Source organism: Mirounga leonina, unplaced genomic scaffold (assembly GCF_011800145.1).
Source record: "Mirounga leonina isolate KUSES-001 unplaced genomic scaffold, KU_Mleo_1.0 Mir_448, whole genome shotgun sequence".
Taxonomy (NCBI): domain Eukaryota; kingdom Metazoa; phylum Chordata; class Mammalia; order Carnivora; family Phocidae; genus Mirounga; species Mirounga leonina.
The window spans coordinates 2,884,902-2,890,994 of NW_023270758.1; positions in this window are offsets into that span (position 1 = coordinate 2,884,902).

Sequence of the window (6,093 nt, forward strand, 5' to 3'; positions counted from 1 at the left end):
CTTGAAGTCAAGAGTAGACTTAACCCACCTGACCACATGAGCTGATAGAAGGGAAGGGGTCTCTTAGCAAAAAGAGGGAGAAATGGGTATTGGGTAGGCAAATCTACAGATGTCTACTAAAGTATCAGTGTTGAGAGGGTCATTAGGAATCATCTAGTCCAACCTCTTCAACTTACAGATGGGGAAACTGAGGTGTGTTTTCCCCAGCTCCCCTGAATCACTAGCAGAGATCCACCCCCATTCCTAGGCTGGTGATCAGAGAAGTCACCAGCAAAGAAAAGCATTTTCTATTGCTTTGTTTTCCTACCCAAACTCCTCCTAACAGGTCCTTTTTTCATGCTCTAGGTGACCTAGCCCCAAATTTATCATGTTTGCCAGGCTGTCTGGATGGGGGCCTTTGCACTGGAATAAAATATCCATGTGATCTGCTTCTGCACATCGCAAGTGACTGTGAAGTCTTTCTGGGGAACTTAATGGTCACAACCCTAAGGCATGTGTAGAGAAGGGTGTATGATAATGGGATTATTAAAATTGCCTTGATTACAGTAATTTCTCTGACACTGGCCATACCAACTTCTTTCTAGATGTGTCTCCTGAGGCAAGGGAAACAAAAGCAAGAATAAACTATTGAGACAGCATAAAAATAAAAAGCTTCTGCACAGCAACTGAAACAACCAACAAAACTAAATGACAACCTACTGAATAGGAGAAGATATTTGCAAGTGACATATTTAATAAAGGGTTAGGATCCAAAATATATAAAAAACTTACACAACTCAACACCAGAAAAACAAACAATCCAGTTAAAAAATGGGCAGAAGACCTGAACAGACATTTCTCCCAAGATGACATACAGGTGGCCAACAGACACATGAAAGGATGCTCAACATCACTAATCATCAGAGAAATGCAAATCAAAACCACAATGAGATATCACCTCATACCTGTCAGAATGGCTAGAATAAAAAACACAAGAAACAACAAGTGTTGGCGAGGATATGGAGAAAAAGGAACCGTTGTGTACTGTTAGTGGGAATGCAAACCGGTGCAGCCACTGTGGAAGAGTATGGAGGTTCCTCAAAAAATTAAAAATAGAAAAAAAATTAAAAATAGCACTACCATATGATCCAGTAATTCCACTGCTGGGTATTGACCCAAAGAAAATGAAAACACTAATTCAAAAACACATATGCACCCCTGTGTTTATTGCAGCATTATTTAGAATAGCCAAATTATGGAAGCAGTGCAAGTATCCATCAATAGACAAATGGATAAAGAAGATGTGGTGTGTGTGTGTATTTAATGGAATATCACTCAGCTATAAAAAAGAATGAAATCTTGCCATTTGCAACAACATGGATGGATCTAGAAGATAAAATGCTAAGTGAAGTAAGTCAGTCAAAGACAAATACCATATAACTTCACTCATGTGGAATTTAAGAAACAAATGAACAGAGTTAAAAACAAAAAAGAAAGAAAGGAAGAAACCAAAAAGAAACAGACTCTTAACTATAGAGAACAAACTGGTGGTTACCAGAGGGGAGGTGAGCAGGAGGATGGATGAAAGAGGTGAAGGGGATTAAGAATACACTTATCCTGATGAGCACTGCATAGTGTATAGAATTGTTTAATCACTATATTGTATGCCTGAAACTAATATAACACTGTACATTAACTATACTGGAATTAAAATTTTTTAAAAATGCCTTAGTTCATAGATATCTTCTTTTGTTCTTTCTGAAGAGCCCTCCCAATAACTCTGTTCTAGGCCACCAAGCTATAACAGAACGGAAACAGTCCTCATGAAGGTAATTAAGAGGTACAAACTTTAGTTATAAATGTAAGTCATAGGGATGAAAAGTACAGCATAGGGAATATAGTCAATAATATTGTAATAAAGTTGTACAGTGACAGAGGGTGATGACACTCATCATGGTTGCACATTTCATAAAGTATATAATTGTCAAATTACTATGTTGTACACCTGAAACTAATATATGTCAAGTATACATTAATAAAAAACAAAACAAAACAGTCCTCACCCCGAAAAGCACACAGTCTAGGAAAACAGAGATGTAAAAAGACGATTACAGTACCATGCTTCAGTGTTTTGTTTTGTTTTTTAAGATTTTATGTATTTAACTGACACAGAGAGAGAGACAGCTAGAGAAAGAACACAAGCGGGGGAGTGGGGGAGGGAAAAACAGGCTTCCCGCCAAGCAGGGAGCCCAATGTGGGGCTCGATCCCAGGACCCTGGGATCATGACCCGAGCTGAAGGCAGCCGCTTATCCAACTGAGCCACCCAGGTGCCTCCCATGCTTCAGTGTTAACAGGAACATACAATCAGGGTCCCAGCAGGAAATCCATGCCACACTCAAAAGGAATGATTGGAGAGAATTTAATGAAGGGATTGTTAAGAAAGGAGAGAGGAGAGTTAGTTACAGGAAGGAGAAAGGGATGGTGAAGCATGCCAGGGCCAGCAACAGTAGGAAGCTGCTACCACCCCTCACTGAGTTGGCATGAGCAGTTAGGGAACCCAGAAAGTACTGGAGCTACAGCAGAGGGCTGCCAAACAGGGGCTGTGGGCTTAGATGAAGGGAGGCAGCTGCTGCCCCACAAGGAAGAAACAGGTGGAGCAAATGTCTCAATCTCTCTTTCCTCCAACCCTCTGGTCTCGTGATGGTGCCTCCCACTGGCCAAACCCAAACAGAAGTCCAAGGGCAGTCCACAGAGGTCACCACTGGGACACAAAGGAGGGTGGAGAATAGCAGAGGGAGATTCTGGAGATTAAGCAGAAGATGGCCTGCACAGCTACGAAGAGTATCCAACCCAGACTAGGGGTGGGCGGAGAGGGTGAGTCTCCCAATGGGGTTGGCTACATGGAGGAAGGGTTTCCTAGGAAGACGGATGATGGTGTGCAGAGACACAGGCATACGAGAGGTATGCTATATTCAGGAAGCTACAGGAAACCTGGTGAGGCTGTAATTAGGGGACAGAGAGAGGAAGGGCCAGAGAGAAGATCAGAGGCTTGTTAAGTGAAACTTGCCGTTCCTCAGAAGAGGAGGAGTAGATACAGCACTGGGCTTTTCACTCGGTCTCTGCACTACCGACATTTGTTGAGGCGGGCTGTCCTATGCACTGTAGGATGTTTAGCATCCCTTGTTTCTACCCACTGGATACCTGTAACAACCCCCCTGCCCCCAACTCATGATAATGAAAAATGTCTCCCAACATTGCCAGATGTCCCTGGGGCAAAATTATCTCAGTTAAGAACCACTGACTTGGGAGAAGATGGGTTTACTTCTGGGCATATTGAGTTTGAGGTAACTGTGAGACATCCTAGGGGAGATGTCAGATAAGCACTCGGGCTTATGGATTTGGAGCCCAAAACAATGGTCTGGGCTGGTGACTCAGATTTAGGAATTGCAAGCATACAACTGCCATGTATAACAGGATGACCTGACACATAAGCATGATATGCATTTGCACACTGTAACTTCTCAAACTCCTTCAGTGAAATGTTATTTATTCTCTTTCTCATTGACTTTTATGTTAGACTACAGAGAGAGAGAGGGAGGGAGGGAGGGAGAGAGAGAGAAGCAAGGGGGATGGGGAGTTTGATAGCACTGGATTGAGCTAAGCTAAGCATCTAGCTTAAGGGATGGAGGTCTGAGTTCAGTGAATATTTAACCTCATCCTGGCTCATAATCCTCTAATCACTGTCTCTAGACAAGGTGTTTATATTGCTCTAGCTTCTTCTCTAGACAAGGTGTTTATATTGCTCTAGCTTCTTCTCTTAGGTCTCTTTTGTTTCATTTAGTTTGAAATATCTAGAATTCTTAGAACACTTATAACCTTTTATAATATGGGATAAGCCTTTTTTATAGCAATGCTGCATGAGAGGCTATGTCCTTGATGATGAGAAGTTGGGAGAACCCTCACTTACTGATTCTGTAAATAAATCACAAGAGGCCAAGAGCCCCACGAGAAGAGCATAAAGGTGCCTGGTGAGACCCCCCCAATGGCAAATGTCTCCCCAAAAGAGGTGGGAATTTCATGTTCAGGCACAATCTGGCTTCTCTGATAGGGAGGTAGGCATAAGAGAGTTCTCAGTATGGGAACGTTTTAATTCACCTTCTTTGCTCCCTGATACGTAAGACCCAAGGTAATTCTCACTGTTTCATTCATATATTTTGAGCCAATTTTTGTGACAATTGTACATATGGTATTTACCCCTTAAATGAAGCAACAGGAGATGTTTGGGGAATGGTAGATGAGCCAATCGAGTCTAGAAGCTGGGTTACCTTAATAAAAATAAAATTCAGCTGTTGAAAAAAAATACAACTCTGACAACCCATTCTGGCCTCACAAAGGTTAATGATTATTCATTATGATAACATAAAGGGATGATGTTTGGTCCCTTCTTTATAATCCAGCAATTTTTGATGGAATTTTTAGGTGATTTTTTTACAATCCACATGTCCTTCAAATACACATCCCTTTCTCTCATCACAAAATTGACATGAAGGCCAAGGGGGTGGTCATGGTGAGAGCTTCCAGTTCTACTGGACAAACAAACGTTCCCCTTCCTGTATTTTCTGAGCCAAATGCTGCCCCTCCAGTAGGACAGCAGGGAAATTCCAACTAGAAATGAGGCATTCCCACGAAGCACTTAGAACTAAATCCTTTAAAGCTAAGATCCAGCAACATTTCCATTGGCCTGCCTTTTCTCATTCTCCCAAAGAGGTATCTTTCCATTTCCATAACGTGATATTCTATCCTCCACACAGCAATGTTGGTTTCCAGCTCAAAATTCTTTGTACCAGAATGCATCACGAGGCTTTTTATATTACTTTTACCTCTGACAATGATGTACAAAGCACTACTAGAAAGCATCCTTTTTGTTAACAGCAGCACTCCCCTGGTGGCTTCTACTTCTCCTATATCCTAGGAACCAGGATCTTATTAGGCAGATTCTGGGAAACATGTGGAGAGAGGATCCTGGCGTCTAAAATAATGAAGTATGATAGAGACAGGCTCAGACACAACAAACTTTTTCTGGGTGTCTTCTATATGCCAAATGCTTTTGTGCACATTTTTTGAAAGCAAACACAACCTCAGTTTATTCCAGACCAACAAAATGTGGTATTTGGAAACATAATCATCCCCTAGGGCAACATATTTATTCCATGACTGACAATCTTTCTGAATCAATCCATTGAGGAAGAATGAGCCAATTGTTCATCAGATGTAAACATCTGTATCCTCCTTAAGCTTATCCTCTTCATGGTGCCTCTTGAAGTAACCCAAACAGATGTGCATGGGAACCATGCTGAAGATGAACAGCTGTTTCTATATTATACATACAATCAATGGTAAATTCCACTTGATGTAAGTCCTGGCTATAAAAATCCAGTGAAGCTTAGCTATTCAGTAGGGTTTCAATTTGGATGTGGGATTGCCATTCAAAAATGTCAGCAGCAATGCTGCCAATTTATATTTTAGAACTTCCTTGTATTCAGACATGTGGTGATGGTGGCAGACAACAGTAAATAAAAGATATGCACATAATAAGCATGAAAATGTAAAATTTCCTTTTACCATCAGCTTTCTCCTACAAATGACCTAGATTTTTCCCCCTTTTTGAAATTTCAGAAGCCACTTACCTTTAGAAAAATTATGAAGTAGGCCAGACTTTTTTCACTATCCTTCTTTTCTCACTCTTTTTTTTTTTTTTTAAGATTTTATTTATTTGACAGAGAGAGACACAGCGAGAGAGGGAACACAAGCAGGGGGAGTGGGAGAGGGAGAAGCAGGCTTCCTGTGGAGCAGAGAGCCCAATGCGGGGCTTGATCCCAGGACCTTGGGATCATGCCTGAGCTGAAGGCAGACGCCTAATGAATGAGCCACCCAGGTGTCCCTTTTCTCTCCATTCTTACCCTCTTGCTTCAGCACTATGTTAGACTGCTAAGACTGCCATAACAAAATACCAGAGACTGGGAGGCCTACACAACAGAAATTTATTTTCTTACAGCTCTGAAGGCTGGAAGTGCAAGATCAAGGTGTTGAAAGGTTTGGTTTTTCCTGAAGCC